Below are 23,381 nucleotides of genomic sequence, written 5' to 3' on the forward strand. Positions count from 1 at the left end.
AAAAGATAGCCTCCGTTCACTCAGCATGCACCCACTAAACATCCTGGGGACAGACTTTGGACATGACCATGAGCCTAGTGCTGAAACTGAATGCAGGAAGGACAGAGACATCAGGCAATAAACATCACAAGACTTGGGGAGAAAAGGTGTTTCCTTCAGCGCTCTTCACAATGCAAAATCTTTCAGCCTGTTGAGGGGCCAAACTCTGGCTTCTTTCTCAGAGTCTACACTGAGGCTCACCGTCATTTGGGAGGAACACCAACAGTGTTCAGGCCATGTGGCCTTTCTAAAAACAGGCCAGGGAGCCAGTATTCCAAGTGCAAGGCATTACCTGGGGCTCCTGGGCCCTGACACACAGGCCTAGTGCAGGCTGTCTTCCGGCATCTTCCAGGGCCCACTTCCTGGCCCCAGGGAAAGAGGTGGCTGTTTTATTGGCTTCTCCAGGCCCAGCCTGCTGCCTTCATCATGCAGCCTCCGCCCAGCACAGGCCTGGTGCCAGAAGCCTCAGAATATTTAATGGGAGAAAGGAAAGAAAACCGGAGTGACTGGGTCTGTCCCAAACGGAAGTGTTTCATGGCATAGTTGCCAGGTTTGTACCCAGCATTTTCTTCAGGAGCAGGGAGGCAGAGGGTGTCTTGATGTGCATGGCGGGTGCCAAGCACAAATGTTATTTTATTTTTTAAAGATGTTTTTTTTTTCTTTTTTTTATTTGACAGAGAGAGACACAGCGAGAGAGGGAACACAAGCAGGGGGAGAGGGAGAAGCAGGCTTCCCGCGGAGCAGGGCCTGAGCCGAAGGCGCTTAAACGACTGAACCACCCAGATTTTGTTTATTTGAGAGAGCGTGAGCGCGCACGAGCAAGCACGAGCCAGGGGGAGGGGAAGAAGGGCAGAGAGAGGGAGAAGCAGGCTCCCCGCAGAGCAGGGAGCCCCATGCGGGACTCTGCGGGAGGATCCCAGGACTCATATCGTGACCTGAGCTGAGGGCAGTCGCTTAACTGACTAAGCCACCCAGGCGCCCCACAAATGCTCCCATTACACAGACCGGGAATCCAAGGCGCAGAGAAGCCACTCGCTGAGGTCGCACAGATTCTGGGCCTGCCTCTACAGCAGTGTCCTCCTTCCTCTGTCCCTGTGCCTTTTACCACTACCCCCCCCCCCGCCGCCCGAATAACGAGGGGGAGGAGGAGAAAGGAGGGTTAGGCTCCTCAATTCTGTGGTCAAAAGGAGTGAATGTCTCCACGGTCCAGGCCGGGTCGCAGCACCGACCTTCTACTTGGCGGGGTTTCCTCCATGCAACCCCCACCCCCACCCCCCCGGCCCCTGCCTGCGTCCCCCGCCCTCCCGCGCCGGGCCCAGCTCGCAGCTCTGAAATGCAGGCGGCTCGGGCCGCGGGCTCCCCCCACCCACACTCCCACCCCCTTTGCTGCGCTCTCAGGCCCCCACGGTCACGCCTGCCTTCCGAGCGGGCCCGGGCCCGAGTCGGGGCACCGGCGCCATTGCTGGAGGCGGTGCGTACAGGGGACTCTCCCGCAGCCCGGTCGGGCCGCGTTTGTTTTTCAACGATCAAGTCTCCGCAGACCAAGGGCGTCTGCTCGCCCAGGGGTCCGGCCGGAGGCGCTGGAAGGGCGCGCTTGAAAAAGGGAACTCCAACGGGAAGACAAAACCCCAGCGGTTTCCCTTCCCCAGCCCCGGAGACACAAAAGGTCGGCGCGGGGCGGCGGGGGCGCAGGTCGCACGGCGGGGCGCGGGGAGGCGGCGCTCCAGTCGGCGGCTCGCCCCCGACCCTCCCCGGCCGGGCCGCCGGCGCCCGGGGGCTTCCGCGGAGGAGCAGCGGCGGCGGGCGGCCACACCCGGGCACCTGGCCCCGCCGCGCTCGCGTCCCGGGGGCCGACGGTCCAGGTCGCGGGGGCGCTCGCCGGCAAACCCGGGGCGGCGTCGGTCACCTGGCCCTCGGTGAGGGCCGAACCTTTCTCGTCCGAACCTTTGCGAGAGCTTAAACTCGAGACCCCCGCGGCCCAGCCGCCCCAGGCCCAACCCTCTGCCGGGACGGGGACCCCGAGCCCTCGCGGCTCCCCTCACCGTCGGGGGGCAGGGGGGTCGCAGCCCTGCGCCGACCCGGGGTGGCGGTCACGTGCCCGCGGGGGAGGGAGGCGCCCGGGGGTCCGCGCGCGGCACGTGCGGGGCCTCGCCGGGGGCGGAGCTCCGGCCGCGCCGCTGCGTCCTCAGCCCGCCCGCACCAGGGTGCCCCGGGCGCCGGCCCCGCGCGGGAGCTGCGGCGGCGAGGCCAGTGGGCGGACCCGCCGCCCCTGCGCGGGTGGCTCTCAGCAGCAGCGAGCAGCCCGCCCTCACGAAACTCCGTGTTGCGGATCTCGGGAACTAGGTCTGACCTCAAGAGCCCGATACAAGAGTTCCTGTTCGTAAAGGCAGTACGCAGGAGTTGGTAACCTTGGGTTTTCTACTTGATTTTTTTATGGGGAGCTTTTAACGCTGACGAAAGTCATGACTGTACAATGAGCCCCCAGGTGCTCATCACCCGGATACAAGTATCAACTCGTGACAGGCTGGCTCTGTCTGTCCCTCGCTCCGTACCCACTGCCCACAGCCCCCCCCCTCCCCCCCCGTCATCGTGGAGCAAATCCGTTGCATCAAGTCGTGTCCAGTTGTGCCCCTCACCCCCGGACAGTACCAGTGGGTTTTGAGGAAAAGCCTAGTTTGTTTAGAAAACTTTAAAAACTGAGTAGATTAAAACATTAAGGAGGGGAGATAAAGGCGCTGACTGGAGCTGAGATGGAGATAAACACAGTGGTGGGTGGGAGGCGTGGAAGGACAAAAGGTGGAGGAAAGCCCTAGCGGTGCTTTCTGGGACATCGGGTCAACCAGACAAGAGCTTGAGCAGAGGAGCAAGCGAGCTGGTGAGAAAAGGGCTGATGCAGGGCACTAATGGAAGGTCAGAGTGACCAGCTCTGCTGATGGATTGGACAGGGAGCTTGAAGGAAAGAGTCTTCAAGAATGGGAAACTAGGTGGATGGTGGTGCTTTTATTAACTGCAGTGGGGACCAGATGTGGGAGAGTGAGGGAAATCAAAATAGGGTTCGGCCATGTTACCTCTGAGCTGCCACTTAGGTATCGGAGTGGTCATGCCACAATGGAGGTGTTTCGAGAGAATTCTCAGAGAGGAGAGCGGGACTAGAGATATAAATCCGGAAGTTGAGAGCATGTAGTGTGTTCAGAATCCTAGGACTGGACTTGGTGTGGCTGGTGTCCAGGGAAGTTAGAGGGAAAGCAGGAGAGTGTGTTCTCAGGAGTCAAGGGAAGAAAGCGTTCCATGAAAGAGGGAGGGGTCAACAGTGTGAAATGCCTCTAAGAGGTCAAGGAAGGGGAGGACAAGAAATTGACCATGGGATTTAGTAACATGGATGCCCTTGGTGACCTTGGCGAGAAGAGTTTCAAAGGAGTGACAGCTGAAAGTCAACGCAAGAGAGACTTGAGAGAACAGGAGGGAGAGTGTGATAAGTTAATCTTTGAAGAAATTTTGATGTGAAGAAAAGCTAGAGATAGGAGGCCGAAGAAGGCATGGGGACAAGGTACATTTCAAAGAAAAACAGGGGCGCCTGGGTGGCTCTGTCGATTTGAGTGTCTGACTGGGATCTCAGCTCAGGTGTCGATTTCAGGCTTGTGAGTTCAAGCGCCACCTTCGGCTCCAGGCTGGGTGTGGAGCCTGCTTAAAACAAGTCAACCCCCAAACAAGCTTTTAAAAATACAGAAAATGTAAAGCTTACACAAAAGTAGAAAGAATAATATAATGAGCCCATTCCCATCATCTAGCTCCAGTGGTTATCAGCTGACTGCCAATTTTGTTTGATCTATGCCTGCCTAGTTATTTTAAAGCAAATCTCAGAACTCATTCTAGTTCACTCATGGATTTCCTTATGTATCTCTAATAGATAAGGATTCAGTCTTTTAATAGTCAAAGATTTTAGTTGTTTTTTTTAAATATTTTGTGTTTTTAACATAACCGTAGCATAATTACCACACCTAAAAATAATTAGCAGTAATTCCTTGATATCATTTACTATGTGGTCACAAGTGTTCACATTTTCCTGACTATCCCATACATGGTTTCTTTTTATACTTGGTTTGTTACAATCAGGATCCAAAGAAGTCCATATATTGCATTTGTTTAGTATGTCTCTTTAGCTTCTTTTAATCTCTAACATTCCCCATCCCCACCCCAACCCCCTCCTCCTTTTATTTTGTTAAAGAAACCAAATCAGGGGCACCTGGGTGGCTCAGTCAGTTAAGCATCTGTCTGCCTTGGTCTCAGGTCATGATCTCAGGGTCCTGGGATCGAGTCCCATGTCTGGCGCCCTGCTCAGTGGGGAGTCTGCTTCTTCCTCTCCCTCTGCCCTTCCTCCCTGCTCATGCCCACGAGCTCTCGCTCCCTCTCAAATAAATAAATAAAATCTTAAAAAAAAGGAAAGAAACCAAATCATTTGTCTTTTAGAATTTCCCGTATCCTGGGTTTTGCTGATGGCATCCTTATGATGATGCCATGAACTTCCCATGGTGTCACATAAAGTCTGGTTGTCTCTCTGTGTGACTGCTCTGGTGTCTTCAGCCAGATCCTGCGAGTATGAAGTTCCCCACCAGCCTTTCACCTGTCACTCCCTCAGCATTACAACCCCAATCAGTGGTGAAGAGAAATCCTCCTGAGGGGCAGAACTTGGAGAATATTTCATTGTTTACATGTTCTAGTCTTAGAAGTAACCTGAAATCGGACTCCTGTGCAGCATAGGCCTGGAAGATGGGTAATGGGAAATCTGGGGATGGGGTGTGGGAATGGACTCCTCAGCATGGGCACTGTGTGGCCATATCTGTGTCCCATGAGCATGTGAATGCTCTCCAAAGGACATCTGCTGCAGAGGAGGCTCTGAGTAATCAGGTGGACAAAATGACATTCTGTGGATGTCAGTCAGCCTCTTTCCCCAGCCACCCTGCTGCTTCTCCAGCGGGTCTACGTGGCAGTGATGGGGGAAATGAACTAAACAAATAGCCAGGACATCGCCTCCTCAAACTGACCTGGCTACAGCATTCCTGAGTGTTTCACCTTGCAACAGCAGAGACCAACACTGATGTTCCCCGCCCCGATACAGAGGACCAACCAACCACCTGTTGGACTCCTTACATCATGAAGAGGACAGCAGTTTGCCCTCACTAGAAGAAATACGCATTCCGGAGAGGGTTTGCCTTCCCTGTCTGCAGTGTTTCTGCATGGACTTCTGGAATGCCTTATGCACTCTCATGGTATTCCACACAACAGTGCTTCTGATCAAGGGGATAATTTCCTAGCAGAAGAATTGCAGCTGTGAGCAGGTGTGCATACAACGCACTAAATTTTTTTTAAGATTTTATTTATTTATTTATTTATTAGAGAGAGAAAGGGTGAGTGGGGGTGAGGAGCAGAGGGAGAGGGACCAGCAGACTCCCCATGAGCATGGAGCCTGTCGAGGGGCTCAATCCCACGACCCTGAGATCATGACCTAAGCCAAAATCAAGAGTCAGACGCTTAACCCACTGAGCCAACCAGGGCCCCCCAGAATTCACTAATATTTCTGAGTACCCCATCACCCAGAAGAAGCTGGCCTGAAAGAATGGCGGAATGCCCTACTGAAGATTCTCTTCTGGCGTCAGTTGAAAAACTCCCTGAGAGGATGGTAGTCTGTCTTACACAATGCTTTGGACCTGTGATGGGTATATGGTGCTGTTCAAAGTTCTGGAACAGGAGTAGCTCTTCTCATTATTACATCTCCTCTTCATTCCTCCTCCCACAACTTTCAGCTGGATGGGAGGTCTTAGTTCCCAAGGGAGGATATCTAACATTAGGGGACACAGCTAGGGTTTCCACTGAATTGGAGTCTGGACATTGTGTGTTTTCTCAATTGGTGAAGAAAGAGCTTACTCTGCTAGCCCAGCTGATTCACCTCAGTTGCCAAATCAAACCGTTGGTTACGACGCATGCAGCAAAACTATGTCCGGAACCCAGAGGGTCCCATGTGGCACCTCTTATTACTTGCATGTCCAGAATTGAAAATTAATGGGAGATCAAAGTAACCCTGATAAAGCAGGACCCCTGAGAATTCAGATCCTTTAAAAATGAAGTTTTGAGGCACTCTGCCAGGTAAAGAATGCTAACCTGTTGCAGTTCTGGCTGAGGGCAAAAGACACAGAGTGGGTAGCGCAAGAAGGAATTAATAAATATTCACCATGCCTTGTGAGCAGCTACAGACCTGATACAGAAGATTGTGGCAGCTACCCACCACAGCTGTGTCTTTTAGAGATCATTCTGTTCTATCGGACCAGCAGCTCAAGAGGTGGTATGTGGTAGCGTCAGCGTCAAAGTGACCGAGATTCTTTAGGACTGTGTTGTGATAGAAAGCAGGAGAGTTAACGTAGCCCTGGGGTAACACAGGGAATGTGGCCTGCTGTTCATCACAGATGAATGCAATCTGCTTTTCGGTCACCATTGAAAACAGTGCATTTGCCAGATTAATAGCTGCATACCGAGTACCAGGGGCTGCGTTGCTCTATTACAGTAAAAATGCTGTGTCAGGTACAGCAGCTGCGATTAGAACTACCGTTTGGTCAAGTTCTTGTAGTCCACTGTCGTTTCCCATGATCTGTCTGGCTTTGCAAGGGCTAGCCCAGTGAATTAAACATGATCCTAATCTCTTCCATTCCTACCTAGGCTGTAGGAGTGCTTTTGATTTGCTGTGTTGGCCAAAGGAAGGACTCAGTTTCAGGGACTTCTGCCTGGTCTTTCCAAACACAGTGGTTCTTACTCTCCAAGTCAAGGGATAAATGTATGGGTTCTGCTGGCCGATCAGTAAATCCATTCTGATCACTCAAAGATTTGGGAAATGGCTAGAGGACCATTAACTCCATTTATCGCCAGCTCCCGAATGCCCCCATTCTAACAAGAGGGCCGTGATGGCACTTGGGTCTCCTGGTATCAGTGTCAACTCAGACCTGTATCTAAGAGCCCTCGAAAGATCTGGGTATTCCTCTGTTCTGTAGTGAACATTTATCCTGGTAAGTGACTAAAAGTCATTTTGGAGAAGTTGGGGAACCTCTATTGTATTATGCTTGTGACCCTGCAGAGTCCTTCCTAGAGGAACCCCGACCGCCTCTTCATTTGATGGGTTCTGGTGTAAGAACCAGTTCCTGTCTGCCCAATAGGTGAGAAATGTAGATTTTCCAATTAATGGCTGACATCAGCCATCTGCCAAAGCCGTCCATCACCACGGATCTCTGTGCTAGAGGCCATCTGATTGCCGTTCCCATTTTCTTCCCCGTTAGAGTCGTTGCGTCTGTCTTGCCTTTGACGACTAAATGCTACCACCTGGCCTCTGCTGGCCAGATCCCTATCACCCATGCTGGCACTGAGGAGCCCAGGTCTGTAGCTGCCCAGGCCCACAGGATGGCTACCACTTCAACAGTGCCGACCGCTTACTCCAAACTGCTTTAGTGAAGCCAGTGCCTCCCATAGATGGTGGTCAGCCGGCAGGTTCTCTGGTTTTACATAATAAACCCACTCTAACGTGCTAACCTCCGTCCGCTTTTTGAGTCTTCTCTCTGCCCAGGCAAGTCCAGCCTTTCCACCTAATTTACTGTAGGATGTCTTTGTTTCCAAGCTTTGAGGGGCCTTTCTGGAGACTATTAGAACTGGAGTTCCAGGAGTCCTTGCCAGAATCCTAAATCGTAAATCGTGAGAGGGCTTCCCAAATCAATAAAGTCTCTCCTTCCAGCCTTATAATCAACCCTCCCTGATCCATTGCTCTCAGGACACATTCCCAGGCATGGCCTTGTTCCTGCTGGAACAGATTAGCCAGGTTCTGAAGCTCTTTTGTAAGACTTGACCCTAGTTTTTGGTCTAGAAACCTTGAGGGCAGGAAAGGGCAGATCTCAAAGAGGGCAGGTATCCTCATACAAGACACTTGCCTCTAGTGAGGCCTTTATGAGGTGTCCAGGTAATGGAGGCTGTGTTCCTCTCATGAAAGGGAGGGGGCCAGTTCTGTCCTACATGGTGAATCTGAGTATTTAAGATTCTCAGTTAAATCTGCTCCAATGTCACATCCAGGTCTTAGAGCTTCCCTCCCGCCCTCTCCAGTCCCTAGCAGAGGAGACTTGCCGGAGCTGTGAATTCAGCCTGTCACTTGTAAATAAAATCTTGGGCCTGATTTTCAGCATTGTCTGTCCTCTGGCTACAGGAGCTGAGGGTCTCTTTAGATACCACCATGGAGATTTCTGGCTGGCTTCCTTCTTCCTCCCTTCCTTCCTTCCTTCCTTCCTTTTTTGGTGGGCAGCAAAGCAAGGTTTATTGAGCAATAGCAAAGTTGTAGTACAAAGCGCCCAAGGAGGGAAGGGACCCGAGGGGGTTGCCCAGATTTCTGGTTTTCGTATCGTACTTTGAGTTGATAGTGGACTGACTTGAGCCTATTATTTTCTTCCTTCTGGGCGTTAATGGCCATTAAGACAGCCAACCAGGTTCATAATCCTTTTAATAACCATTACCCTCCTATTTTTCAAGTGATAGAGTTGTCGCAGGCACCAGCGAATCTTCTACCTGTGCCCCATTCCAATCTACCCAAAGCTAGAGTCCTGGTAATGTGCTGGTACAGCATGCTTGGGGTGCTCCCCATTGCATGTAACATCAGTTACGGTGTCCTTGTCCACACCTGGCGGGCACACCATCTGGTTCCAAAGTCCCATTTGGAGAGCTTACTTCGTGGAACCACTTCTGGTCACATCTTGTTTTAGATTCCATCAAATGCAGATCCTCAGGCAAGGGTTTGAGGGCAGATAGCTTCTTTGAAAATCATCCCAGGAAGCCCCCGTAGAGTCACGAGAAAGTGAGACAGGAGTGGTACGGAAGCTAGCGTAGAGGGTGCGGTTGATATACGGATATATGAATGCACCATTATCACTGTGGGCAACAGGACCCCGTCTCTAGACTCCCTTTAGGAGGTGCATAGAGCTCTCCTCTGGACTGTTTCACTCTAGGAGTAAGGAAGCTTGGCGTTTATCCACTCATTTCCACCTCCCACCATTTGAGGACTGCTCTTGGGAGTGTTCATTTCCTGGCACTTGGGTAGTGCCCACATTCAGGCTGGGCATGTTCCCTGTGATCAGGGAAAGTGCTTCGGGCTGAGAGTCTTGGGTGCTTGCACTGGGAAGCCTTGGGGTGCACAGGAACAACGAGTACTTCGAGGATCTGATGAGGTTCTGACAGTGCTGAAGTCTAGGTTCCAGGCCCCCGGGCCCCTCCTCTGGGTTGTGACACAGCCCACAGGCCCTGCATGATCTGGCCTTGCCTACCCCACCGTCCTCATTTTGTGTGCGCTCCTTTTCACTCGTGCTGGTGTGTTTCTCTGTTCGTGAATTCCTTTATTCATTTCTAGGCAGGAAAACAGAAACCAAACCGGTGGTTTTAACCTGGAGAAAATAATGTATGATATTAAACAGATACTAGAAGAGTGGAAAGGCAGGAGAGGAACATTGAGTAACACAGAGATAGTAGGCAGGGCCAGATCATGCCGTGCAACAACCTTGAGGGGAACAAGGGAGAAAGCATTTGGGAACCACTCAGACAACATCTTGGCCGTGCATGGCCTATGAATGGTTCCTGTTTTCCCTTCTTGTCTCCATTCTATCTTTTTTTTTTTTTTTAAAGATTTTATTTATTTATTTGAGAGAGAGAGAATGGGAGACAGCACAAGAGGGAAGAGGGTCAGAGGGAGAAGCAGACTCCCCGCTGAGCAGGGAGCCCGATGCGGGACTCGATCCCGGGACTCCAGGATCATGACCTGAGCCGAAGGCAGTCGCTTAACCGACTGAGCCACCCAGGTGCCCTCCATTCTATCTTTGACTTTATTCTACAAGCATTCTACTGACCAGGGCTGTCCAGTCCCTGTGCTCTGAGTAGGCCATGCAGGGATGCATGCCAGACCTCTGTCTCAAAAGAACTATCTGATCTTGCCCTGAACAAGGCTTGAACCTTGTGGATGTGGATTTGGGGAATCTTGGTATACCCTCTATTGATATCCAACTTCCCTGTGGCCTCAGATGTGCCATGCAGTACCATACCTCAGGACCTTTGCCTGTGATGTCTATGATGTTCCTGTGCCCTGGTACGTGGTTTCTCCTGTTCCTTCTTTCTGTCATAATGAACTCCCACTCCTCCTCAAGACCTAACTGAACTATTCCCTCTTGTTTCCCTGACTTCCCTGTGCAGGACTGTGGCTTCATCTGTGGAATTTACATATGCATCCACACATCTATTATAGCTTGTATTACAACTCTTTTTTTTTCTTTCTTTAATCTGTTTTTCTCCTGCCCAGAGTATGACCTCCTGTGGGGCCTCATTCATCCCTGTATCTTCATTCATTCATGCAATGAATCTTTTTTGAGTCCCTGACTATCCCGGGCGTGGGAGCAGCTCAGTCAATGTCTGCCGGAGGAATGAATGAACTGGTGAGCGGTTGCTATCCCGATGGATGCTATGTTGCTAGGTGACAGACTCTCGTGATGGTTAGCGAGAAGGGGGCGTGACCGCCGTCGTGTGAGATGAGAGTAAGCGTCGACACATCTTCCTGCTGGATCAGGGAGACTTCGTGGGTGGAAGGGTGGAAGGACCATACTTAGCCCTGCTGGTGTGGCAGGGGCCAGACTGGGCTTCTGACGGTGGGTGGGGAGAGAAGGGACAGCGGGAGTCTTTCCTGGATACACATACCATTTGAAAAATCCCTGGGAGGCTATCTTTCCTTCCTCCTTCATGTTGAGAATCACTGCATTAAAAGTTTTCTCAATGAGAGTAACGAGGAAACAATGGGTCAGCTTCTACACAAGCATCCGCAGGGACCGGGCAGGACGGTGTGAGTGAGAGAAGTGGGCTGGATGAGACCATGGCTCGTGTCTGGAGCTGCGGGTACTCTGCACAAAGAGGTGGTCACCCAGAGGATGTGTCAGCCCCGTGTTGCGAGATCTTTGATGTTTTCAGGAGAGGCCACCAGGCCAGCTTTTACCGTGAAATCTCCCGATTTTTCAGTATTGGAAAGTAAATCGAGATTTTTTTTCTTAACATTTTTTTTTCAAGACTCCATTTATTTACTTGACAGAGAGAGATTGCAAGAGCAGGAACGCAAGCAGGGGGAGTGGGAGAGGGAGAAGCAGGCCTCCTCCCGAGCAGGGAGCCTGATGCGGGGCTCGATCCCAGGACCCTGGGATCATGACCCGAGCCGAAGGCAGACACTTAACGACTGAGCCACCCAGGCGCCCCATAAATTGAAATTTTTACAAAGCCAGGAGTTTTCCGGCTCAGTTTTCGTCTGGCCTGATCCAGATCTTTCCTCCAAGGCCCAGCCTGGAGAACACCTTCCCAGGGAGCACTTCCATAGCATCACTGGCTCGGCTGTTCATCTACATTACCTTACCCCCAGCTGTGTGTCCTGAGCTGCCTTTGGTGCTAGGGATGCATGGGCGAAGGAGTCTCTCTGCAGCTCCTGCTGCGTGCCCGCTGGGGTCAGTGCCTCCCTAGCTCTTTTCTTTCCTCCCTGACCTCCTGGTTTCTATGTCCACAGCCAGCTCCCCCTCTGGTCTGTGAGCAGTCTGAGGGCAGTAATAGTGCTGTGTGTGTCTCTGCATTTGGCACATAAAAGAATAATACATGTGCATAAGTGAAGCCTCTGGGGGAACACGGTTGTGTGGGTTTGGCAGACAGGTAGGTAGGTACAGAAGGCAGAGATAGGACCTTACAGTGAGAGCTCAATTGAGTAGAAGGAGGCATCTCTAACCATGAGTTGGGAGGCCTGGGGGGGAGGTAATGAGCTCACCGTCCTTCAGGGTATCTGAACAGAGATGAGCTGATGGGCCACTGAAGATGCTGGAAAGAGGAGAGCTTTACTGGGTGACAGGCTGTGCTGGGTGGTTACCTGTTCCCTCCAGCTTCCATGATTTGTGCTTCTGTAGAGCAAGATCGAGCAAACTGCTAAACTAGGCCACAGAGGCGCTCGGGTGGTTGGGAGCAGGGCCCGTGCCTCCAGGCAGACCTGGCTTTGAATCTGGGCTCTGCCCCTTCGCTGTGCAAAAGTGGGCAGGATGCTTCACCCTCTCTGAGAACAAGTAACTTAGCATCTAGGGCCTTGGAATGCTTCCTCACCTCTTCTCCCCACAGGGCAGACACAAAAGGCTACCTCAGAAATGGACAGCAGGTACTCATGCTCCTGGTTAAAACTGCTCTTCAAACGCCCTGGGAAGGTGCCAGGTTGGGGATCGTCCTGTCGCACAGTGAGTCCAATACAACCAGTGTCCCCTCCTGTTTTAAGAAGAAACCCACTGGGGAACACCAGAGGAAGCCGTTGCTTACATCTGAAGGCTAATTTTTTTTTTTTTAAGATTTTATTTATTTATTTGCGAGAGAGAGAATGAGAGACAGAGAGCACGAGAGGGAAGAGGGTCAGAGGGAGAAGCAGACTCCCCACTGAGCAGGGAGCCCGATGTGGGACTCGATCCCGGGACTCCAGGATCATGACCCGAGCCGAAGGCAGTCGCTTAACCGACTGAGCCACCCAGGCGCCCTGAAGGCTAATCTTTTTTGAAAAATCCCCGTCCTTAGGCATTAGAATCACTTCTAGTAGGGAGATGCCCCCACTCCAAGGAGCATATGGGATCTGAGTAGATCAGAGAACCTGCTGATTTGGTACTTCTCTCTCCACACTCTGGGCCAGGGATTCAGATGAATGGTGGGTGGGATCACCTCCATTATTTAAATCATTGTTTCTCACTTGGTCTCCCTTCTCTGTATCTGCCAAGCCCATATACCAGAATCCTCATAGTTTACTTTAACATATGTTAAGAGTACTCTTATGAGTCTGGGCAAACGAGAACTATAACCCAGGGCTTTTGGTTGGTTGTGCTGAGAACTCGGCTTAGGCCTGGGCCTCAGTCCAGCCTTTCTACTCTCCCTGCTGGAAATGAAGACAGCTGGGCCCCGAGTGCATCCCATCCGGTATAGGTAGGCAAGCTGCAATAGAGTGAGACCAGCCACCTCCCACACCCTCACCCATCACAGGTAGAACAGAGAGGGAATGGGCACCTGCCAATCATTTTTTTTTTCTTGGTGATCACATTTATTGAAAGGATTGGAAAAAAATTAAAATGCCCTTTAGCTTAAGAATTTTTTAGTTATCCGCAAATCAACTCGTTTCAGGAGTGGAAGAATCCTTGGTCATTTCTTAATATCAAAATTTACGCAGGTTTCTCTTTTGAATGTCTTCTACATTTAAAGAGGCAATCATACAAAAGCTCCTATATTCCATACATGATAAATTCTTTGTTTCAGCCAACTCTTAAAGGAGGGGCAACTAGTACAACACCATCTCCCCGGACAAAAAGCATTGGAATATTCCATTTTGTTGATTTATATATCTCTTCGTATGTTTCCTCATCAATTTCTATAGTAGTCACAGTTTCTTCCACATCTCCCAATATCATATTTAAATGCTGATCATAAGCATGTAATCTGCCTTGAAGCTCTCTGTCATTTCTCATTTTCACATAAATTCGCTCATCCAGGCTGAGCCTGATGAGATCCAGGGGCTCTTCTACAGTGTTGGTAGTTTGTTGCTGGTCCACGTCGTCCGCCATGTTTCAAACCCTGGGCCTTTTCCCCACCTGCCAATCATTTTAAAGTGACACCACATACTAATAAAGCTCTAACCCTTAGGTTAGCTCCTCTTCCCATCAGGGAAAGCAAGGAAGGGAGAGGAAAAAAAGGCTGAAGTGTCCATTGTGGGCGTTTGGATGGAAGCGCCCTCCTTTATGGTGGAGGCAGCCATGTGAGTAGGGGCTTGCAAACACTTCTGGCCACCACACACTTGCTGGGACAGCACCCACACAGAGGGTTTAGCACAGTACCTGGCACATGGTGAGCCTTCAAAAAATGTTAACTTCAGGGGCATCTAGCTGGCTCAGTCGGTGGAGCGTGTGACTCTTGATCTTGGGGTTGTGAGTTCAGGTCTCATGTTGGGTGTAGAGAAGACTGAAAAATGGGGCGCCTGGGTGGTTCAGTCATTAAACACCTGCCTTCGGCTCAGGTCATGATCCCAGGGTCCTGGGATCGAGCCCTGCATCGGGCTCCCTGCTTTGTGGGAAGCCTGCTTCTCTCTCTCCCACTACCCCTGCTTGTGTTTCCTCTCTCTGTGTGTCTCTCTCTCAAATAAATAAATAACATCTGTAAAAAAAAAAAAAAAAGACTGAAAAATAATAAAATCTTTTAAAAATGTTAATTGTAGGGCACGTGGGTGGCTCAGTTGGTTAAGCATCCAACTCTTGATTTCAGCTCAGGTTATGATCTCAGGGTCGTGAGATTGATCCCCACATTGGGCTCCACACTGGGTGTGGAGCCTGCTTAAGAGCCTGCTTCAGAGTCTCTCTCCCTCTCCCTTTGCCCCTTGCCCCTCTCAAAAAAAAAAATAATAATAAAAATGTTACTTGTAGCAAATAATAGCAGCCAACAACAAAAATAATAAATACATATAATAAAAATATTAACAATATTTAGTATGATATAGTTACCAAAGTAACTATATATATATATATACAATAGTACGATATAGTTACCAAAGTCAAACTTCACTACAGGTGTCGGGTGCTATTACAGTCTGCTGAAACTGTAATAATCATGTGATACTAATGTGCATTTATTGAGTTCTTACTGCGTATGTATTATTATGTCTATGATCTTCATTTTATAGATAAGAAAAATGAAGCTTAGGGAAAGTTAAGTAATACAGCCGAACTTATACTGCCAGTGAATTTACAAACCCATGTAATCTGGCTTGAGAACCATACTCTTAAGTATTACGCTCTACTTATTCACTGATGTTGGGTCATTTTACTCGTTCAAATAATTGGTAACTGATAATTCCAATAATTGGTAACTCTGGAACCCAGCTAGAAGAGATATACCTAACTTCATCTTGAATCAGAAGCAGGAACTGGTGCAGAAATCGGGTGATAATGTATTGATCCAGGCGACAGCGACACCCAGAGTGGGTATGGGCTACAGGCATGGCCACATGGCACAGAGTGGACACAGCTCTCCATTTCTTGACTCTGCTTGTCCTTCTTCCTCTTTGCGTGTTTGTCTCATTCCCTCTGGCCACAGCCAGACCGTCTCTACCTGGTGGAAAGGCAGCCTCCACTATTGAAGATCACAACCTAAAAGAAGAACCCTGTCCCTCCTAGTGTCCCTACAGCAAGATGGACTGGAAAAAACTGTTTGGGGTACACGTCCATTTGACCAGTCACTCTGGACATGAGATGGGGTACCATTATTGTCCAAACCTTGACTACAGGGCCCAGTTCCACAGGTAGGTGGTGGTCACGACCTTGTGAGTGAGCATCCCACCGTGGGATGAGCTGGAGTCAGGTCCGCAGTGGAAAGAGAGGTATTAGGAAAACAAAAGCAGGCCTCCACTATAGGGGGGCATACAACTGAGGGAATATTTCAACACAGTGTGGCAGGTACTGGGTTCTCTGCGTTTGGGCCCCGGGAACCTGTCATTTCTCGCTGGGGTTGAAAGAAGCCTGGCTGGCTGGCATGGCCTGACACCTAGAGCGATGCAACTGAGCAGCATCCTGTGCTGCTCCCATGCTCCCTGGAGGCCCACCTCCTCTGGGATTCCCCAGCTTCCCCGGCTCAGCACAGTGGAAAAGGCAATGGATCAGACATCAGCAAGCAAGCTGTGAAGAGCAATGCAAGGGTGAAAGATCACCACTGGACTCATGGCTGAACCTCTCCGTGGACACACCATACCCCTCCTTCCAATTCTGACTCTTCCCTCTGATGGTCTCTGCATTTGCCCGCTAGGCAGGGAGGAAGACAAAAGAGAAAGAACTAGACATAGAAAGGGAAAGCATGACCCTTGACAGCCACTGAGTGGTCACTTCCGTGAGGGTTTTTTTGAGGGGGAGGAGATTTCACAGTAAGAGTTCACAAAACACCAAATACAACCTCAAACTCCTACCACTTAAGCCAGCCTAGGGGGATCCGTGTCAGGAGACTAAACTGCTGCATGGTTGCCTTGGCAACCAAATTTGTTAGTGATAAAACCTCAGAGCCACAATGGAGGGAAAGCCACAATCTACAACATGTTCCCGGATTTATCTAGTCAAGCAAAATCCCAGGTGAGGAAGGGCTCTCTGGGAAGGAGTTGGTGATTCCCTTTGATAAAAAGACCTGGGGGTGCTGAGAGCCTCCATTCACCAGTGCAGCAAAGAGATAACCCATATGCCTGCATGGGCCCCCGCTCAGAGGGGCAGAGCACCTCAGCCTGGAGTACTGGGGACTCCAGGGTTTTGTCTGTTCTGGGCTGACCCCTTCAGGGGTGCAGGCAAGAGTTGGGGACTTTCTGCACTAGAATCGAGTGGTATGCCCTCGTGGGCTTGCTGGATCACAATGACCAGAACAGTCTTTACCCTTTGGGTGTTTGTTCCCTGTTTTCTTCTTCAGAATTCTGCTGTCTTCCGTTTCACGCTCTGGGACTCTTCATCCCTCCCACAGCTCTCCTCACCTGCCCACTTTTTAAATAAAAAAATTCTCTATAGGGGTACCTGGGTGGCTCAGTCAGCGAAGTGTCTGCCTTGGGCTCAGGTCATGATCCCAGGGTCCTGGGATCGAGCCCCTCATCAGGCTCCCTGCTCATTGGGGAGTCTGCTTCTCCCTCTCCCTTCCTTCTCCTTCCTTCACCCTCCCACCTGCTCGTGCGCGCTCTCTCTCTCTCTCTCTCAGATAAATAAATAAATAAATAATCTTTTTTAAAAATGCTCTATAACATGGGAGTGGGGAATCACTTATAATCACACCTGCTTAATACAATGATTTTTTTGTGTGTGGTGCTGGGTAACATCGTCCCCATAATTTTGATGTCTGTCCAGGAAGCAGATGAACATTAGCCTCTAACATGGGAAGCTTCTTTCAGATCTTCCCTGCCCACAGCTGAATGTCAATTCTGTTCTGTGTTATTACAAGGGAAAAAGATCCTGCCTGGGCTGAATTCTGACATTGGCTATGAGTAGGTCAAGGCAATCAACTAAGGTGCTGCTACGTAGTTTGGGATAAGCCCACTATACGGATGGACCCCAGAAATTCTTCCCCAAATGTTCTGGCCCCTAAGTCAGATTGTTATAGCAGCTGTTAGGATTTCTTTCCCTAAAAATTATTTTTTTTATGTCTTAGGTTTCATTGTAAAGCTTTAATATTATATTGCAAAATTTGGTAACACAGCTGTAAACTTTTTTGTATTTCCTTAGACACTTTCTTTCCCTTTATTAGGTATATATTTTTTTAAGATTTATTTATTTGAGAGAGAGCGAGAGAGAGAGAGCATGCATGTGGGAGCGGAAGAGGAGCTGCAGAGGGAGAGGGAGAGAGAATCCCAAGCAGACTCCCCGCTGAGCGCAGAGCCCAACGGGGCGCGGGGGGGGGGGGGTGGCTCAATCTAACGACCCTGAGATCATGACCTGAGCCAAAATCAAGAGTCGGAAGCTTAAACCAATGGCACCATCCACGTGCCCAGGTATTTTATTTTTTTAAATATGATTGCAGTCATATTGTATGTGTAATTTTATACTGTTTTTGCACTTGACATTACATAAAAGCATTTTACTTAGAAAAATAAAAGAAAGGGGTAGGGGGGTAGGGGGATGGGTTAGCCTGGTGATGGGTATTGAGGAGGGCACGTTCTGCATGGAGCACTGGGTGTTATGAACAAACAATGAATCATGGAACACTGCACCAAAAACTAATGATGTAATATATGGTGATTAACATAACAATAAAAAAATTTTTAAAAAAGAAAAATAAAAGAAAGTAAGCCTTTTTGTGAAACAAGCTTTTACATACATAAACACATGTAATGATGGCCACTTCGGGTTCACTACTACACTTTTAAAGGCAATATAGGGCAAAAGTAATTTTTTTTAACAGAAGCAATTTTATTTTAAAAATAATAAAATAAAGCAATTTTATTTTATTTTTTTAAAAGATTTTATTTATTGGGGCGCCTGGGTGGCTCAGTCGTTAAGCGTCTGCCTTCGGCTCAGATCATGATCCTGGGTCCGGGGATCAAGCCCCGCATTGGGCTCCCTACTCAGCGGGATCCCACTCCCCCTGCTTGTGTTCCTTCTCTCACTGTGTCTCTCTCTGTCAAGTAAATAAATAAAAGATTTTATTTATTTACTTGACAGAACGAGAGAGAGCACAAGCAGGGGGAGCAGGAGAGGGAGAAGCAGGCTCCCTGCTGAGCAAGGAGTCCAACTTGGGGCTCAATCCCAGGACCCTGGCATCATGACCTGAGCCAAAGGGAGACGCCCAACCATCTGAGCCACCCAGGCGCCCCAAAAGTTATTATTTTTATTACAGTTTTATGATAATGAAGGGAAATCACACTTCCTTTCAATATTGATATTGAGGAGCAAGTCACAAATAAAATGTGTGTATCTTGATTTAGTTTTTAAAGTGTTTGCAAATAGAGTTGTATTAAATGAAACCTTTTTTTTTTAAGATTTTATTTATTTATTTATTTGGCAGAGAGATACAGAGAGAGAACAAGTAGGCAGAGAGGCAGGGAGAGGGAGAAGCAGGCTCCCCGCTGAGCAGGGAGCCCGATGCGGGGCTCGATCCCAGGACCCTGGGATTATGACCTGAGCCGAAGGCAGCCGCCTAACCGACTGAGCCACCCAGGCGCCCCTTAAATGAAACCTTTCTGCAGCAAGTAGAGTGATACAATTTTCCATCCATAATTTTAAATCTTGGGGGAGAGTTTCCACCAAATGGAGAAGCAGCTGCTGTAGATGGTGTATTGTAAGGCAAGTGTATGTGTACACATACATGTGTGTGTTTGTGTATGCCGTTTATAACCACTAGTTACTTTTGCCATTTCATTACCTGCTATTTCAGAAGGCAAACATTTTACTTACAATGATTGAATATTTATAAATATTTTAAGGATGTTTGACATTAAAGTAAAATGCAATTGACAATGTCAATGTAAGAATTTATTTTTTATTTATTTACTTATTTGAGAGCGAGCATGAACGGGGAGAAGGGCAGAGGGAGAGGGAGAAGCAGACTCCCCACCGAGCAGGGAGCCCATCGCGGGGCTCACTCCCAGGACCCCAGGATCATGACCTGAGCTGAAGGCAGACACCTACCAACTGAGCCACCCAGGCGCCCCTCCATGTAAGAATTTAATTTTTAACATAGATGTGAAGGGTTTGCTAATCAGAAATTATAAGGCAATAGAAGCAACCAAAAGTTAACAATTAGAGAATGGCTAATTACATAATAGTACGTACAGTATCTCGACAGCACACCAAGCAGCCATTACAAATGAGACTCATGAGGACAATGTTGCAACATGAAAAACCACCCCTGCTACATGATGTGAAAAAGCAGAACTAGAAATTTCATGTACCCCTACAATTGTTTGCTACAATACCTGACACCCAGGAAGTGGGCAACGAGTGGTAGATATTATTAATTATTTGTCACAATGTAAAAAAAAAAAGTATGCCTATGGAAAAGAGCATCAAGGGACCACACCAAAAATAACTGTGATTTTTGTGCTGAAAGGGTGGAATTTTCTTCACACTAGAAATTATATTCTCTCCGTTGTTTTTTTTTTTTTTTACAAATTATATTTTCTAAAGAAAAATTTGATAATGCAAAACCAAGAACCCCATACAGAATGAAATAAAAAAAATGGACAGAGGATAGACAGGTGCTTCTCAGAGTGAAAAAATAAATGAATCCAACAAATGAAAAAAATGCTCAGTCTCCATCGTAATGAGAGAAACGTACGTCATGATTAGCCTGACACATCCTTCTGCATCTGTCAGATTGGCAAAGTCCAAAGAGTTTGATAACACCACTGTGTTGCAGGAATGTGAGGAAACAGGTGCTCTCATACCTTGCTTGTGAAAATGCAAAATGGTACAAGTCACAGCTAGCAATTTGGCATTATTTATTAAAACTTGAACATGCCCTTGATCCACTAATCCTGCTTCTAGGAATTGATCCTACGACCTACTTACATGTATACAAAATAACATGAAAAGGTCTATCTATATATTGCAACATTGAAGTAATATCAAATTCTTGGAAACAATCCAGATGCCTACTAATAGGGGATTTGTTTAAATAGTCCACATGAGGGGTGCCTGGCTGGCTCAGTTGGTAGAATGTGTGACTCTTGATCTCAGGGTTGTGAATTTGAGCCCCAGGTTGGGTGTAGAGATTACTTAAAAATAAATAGTTCAAAGGAAGGAGCCTTCTGTAGCCTTTTAAAAAGGGCTAAGTGTGTTACAGTGAACAGGATTCAATATATTGTGTTAATAAGTAGCAGGAGCAAGGTATAGAACAGTGTGCTCAGTATGTTCCCCTTTGTGTAAATAAGAAAGGAACGTGTCTATTATGCACAGACTATCTCTGGAAAGATGCACAGAAGTTTCTGGAGTGGAGGATGGGATAGGGTCCCCTAAGAACCAATGAGAAGGAGGCTTTGCATTTAAACCCCTTTTTACCTCTTGGATTTTGCAGCTTTGTACACATAATGAAATACTAACTAAATAAATAACAATAAAGAATGTTATCACTATTCTTTTAGAACTCAATAAAATCCTAGCCCTCTGGGGGTGCCTGGGTGGCTTAGTTGACTGAGCATCCAGCTCTAGGTTCTGGCTCAGGTCATGATCTCGGGGTTCTGGGATCCCCGAGTCGGGCTCCACACTCAGCTGGGAGTCTGCTTGAGGATTCTCTCTCCCTCTCCCTCTGCCCCTCGCCTGGCTCGCTTTCTCTCTCTTAAATAAATAAATAAATCTTTTTTAAAAAAAATCATAGCTCTCTACAAAATTTCTTTTTTTTTTTTTAAAGATTTTGTTTATTTATTTGACAGAGAGAGACACAACAAGAGAGGGAACACAAGCAGGGGGAGTGGGAGAGGGAGACGCAGGCTTCCCGCGGAGCAGGGAGCCCGACGTGGGGCTCAATCCCAGGACCCTGAGATCATGACCCGGGCCGAAGGCAGACGCTTAACGACTGAGCCAGCCAGGCACCCCAAGGTTTCTTAATTCAGGCTTGCAGAGGTCACCTGGGTCCGTGGGATGGAAGCAGGAAGGTTTTGAGGTCTAAGTTCTGATCCTGCCTCTGACTTGGTGGGCCACGGTGATCGGTTTCTTTGTGAGCCTCCCTTTCTCATCAGCGGAGTTGGATGAGGTAATCCTTAGCGGGCCTTTCGCCCTGTGAGTACCTTTGAAAATATTTTAGTTTACAGAAGAAAAGATATCATGCTAAAACATAAAGTCAACGTTTTATTGAAGTAAAAGTGCATGAACCGTAAGGGTAGAGCTTGGCGAATAAAATGAACATGCCCGTGTAACAACCAGCACCCTGGTGGATGGTAGGACATCACTAGTACCCCTAAAAAACTCCTCCCCATCCACTCCCACGCCCCAAGGCCACCATTATCTTGACCCCATAGGTTAGTGTGGCCAAGGAACAATTACGAGCAAATCATCTCGGCACCCTGCAACAACTGTTTTCACGTTTGCACTTTTCTTTCCAGTCTTTTCAAGATGTGAATCCCTGCGGAAGGTTGCCAAAATCTAGTTGACACCCCTGTTTGCTTCCACCCCCTGCCAATTCTTTGCCATTTCGAATCTCATGGCAAGTAACCATTAATACTGTTTTCCTTTCTGCTGCCCATTACGATGTTAAAGGAAAAATGCTATTTCAGACGTTTCTAGACAAATCACACGGGAGCAAAGTAAACACGTGGATGAACTGCCTGGAATTCACTCTCATCAGATAAGGGAAAAATCCAGGCTGTCTTCTGGTGTCTGCACTCCCGTAGCCTGGGGCGTGTGTCCTGGCCCTGGCTCCCTGGCCCTGCGTTTCGTGGAACCTGTGGGTTAGCTGGCTTCCTGTGCACTCCAGCTTTTGCGGTGAGGGGGGAGGTATGAGTGGCACGGAGCCCCGGGCCAGAGAGCGGGCCTGCCCTCCCAGCTGCCCCCACAGCGTGTGTGAATCAGTGACTTTCACGTCAGACTTCCCAGTTTCCAACTTGGCTTCCACATTGTAGCCTCGGCCTGTATGTCCACATCGCTTCCGTTGCGTAGTGTCCAAAGGCCTATGGATATTTAAGAAAAGTTTGCCTGCAAGGACACAAAGCTGCCATCCTGGGCTTGAATGGAATGGGTGGGATTTGGGGGGTAGGGGCGTGTCTCTGAGCCCCTGCCTGCTCCCCCACCCCACCCCCACTGCCAGGAGCTGCCGTCTGGTGTCATCAGTGATTTATGGCCAGCGGGGCCCAGCTGTTGGGGTGGCCGGAGCAGCTGCTCAAGGTTAAGCGGGACTTATGTGCAGGATAGCAGTCATGGGTTGGCCCCGGTGCAGTTGTTCCCTCTCGGGGTCAAGGGGGCGATCGTGTTGCCAGGCTGGGAGCCAGTACAAGCTAAGGGAAGGCTGCAGGCTCCCCGCCCCCAATCACACTCACCCCGATACAGCTGAGGCCCAAAGCTCTGCTCTCGGTCTGAACCCTCCTGGTGGCCCGTTGATTCATTGGTTCGGGGCTGGCGGACCTGAGCGGATGTTTAGGAGTCCTGGCCCAGCCCTGCGGGAACATGGTTTGCGGGAGCTGCTCCCCATTGCCCGAGCTGCCACCTGATTGTCACCGAACACGGGCATCCATCAGGGCAAGGGCTGAGAGCCGAAGGGGACATCCAGCTCTTCCTAGAGCCCCGACTGTGCCCAGGCCCCATGCCAAACGCTTTACTTGCGTGTTCTGATCTAACTCGCAACAAGCCAGTGAGGTTGATTTTACTAATATTTCCCTGAACCTCCGGAAAACCGAGGTTCAGAGAGGTTAAGGAAACTGACTGAGATCACACAGCTGGATGCCTGTCTCTGGAACTCAAGCTTCTCTCTCTCTCTCTTTTTAAATGATAATTTATTATTATTATAATTTTATTAATTGATTTTTTTTTTAAGTAAACTCAGTGCTCCACGTGGGGCTTGAACTCATAACCCTGAGATCAAGACTTGCGTGCTCTCTAGACTGAGCCAGAGCTTCTGACAACTAAAGTGCCCACCACCGTCAGGCAGTTTGCGCAAGCTAATATTCAATCGCCTCATCCACCCTAAAAGGCCAGCAGTACTCTCCTCACTTGGGAGTGGAGGAAGCAGGCTCCGTGTCTTTACTAAGGTCACTTAGGCAATGAGCGGCAGAGCCGAGATTGTCCCTGGTGTGCTGGACACCAAAC

The 23,381-nt window shown here is 48.9% G+C and overlaps 1 pseudogene; it reads right to left on the minus strand.

The window, feature by feature from the left end:
- Positions 1–13,262: 13,262 nt before the first annotated feature.
- On the minus strand, positions 13,263–13,710 carry LOC114218532 (U6 snRNA-associated Sm-like protein LSm3 pseudogene; annotated as a pseudogene).
- Between the last annotated feature and the right edge of the window lie 9,671 nt (positions 13,711–23,381).

The sequence above is a fragment of the Eumetopias jubatus genome, unplaced genomic scaffold, assembly GCF_037043125.1.
Source record: "Eumetopias jubatus isolate StellerSeaLion01/CBP00866 unplaced genomic scaffold, mEumJub1_p1.0 scaffold_8, whole genome shotgun sequence".
In the NCBI taxonomy this organism is placed as follows: Eukaryota; Metazoa; Chordata; class Mammalia; order Carnivora; family Otariidae; genus Eumetopias; species Eumetopias jubatus.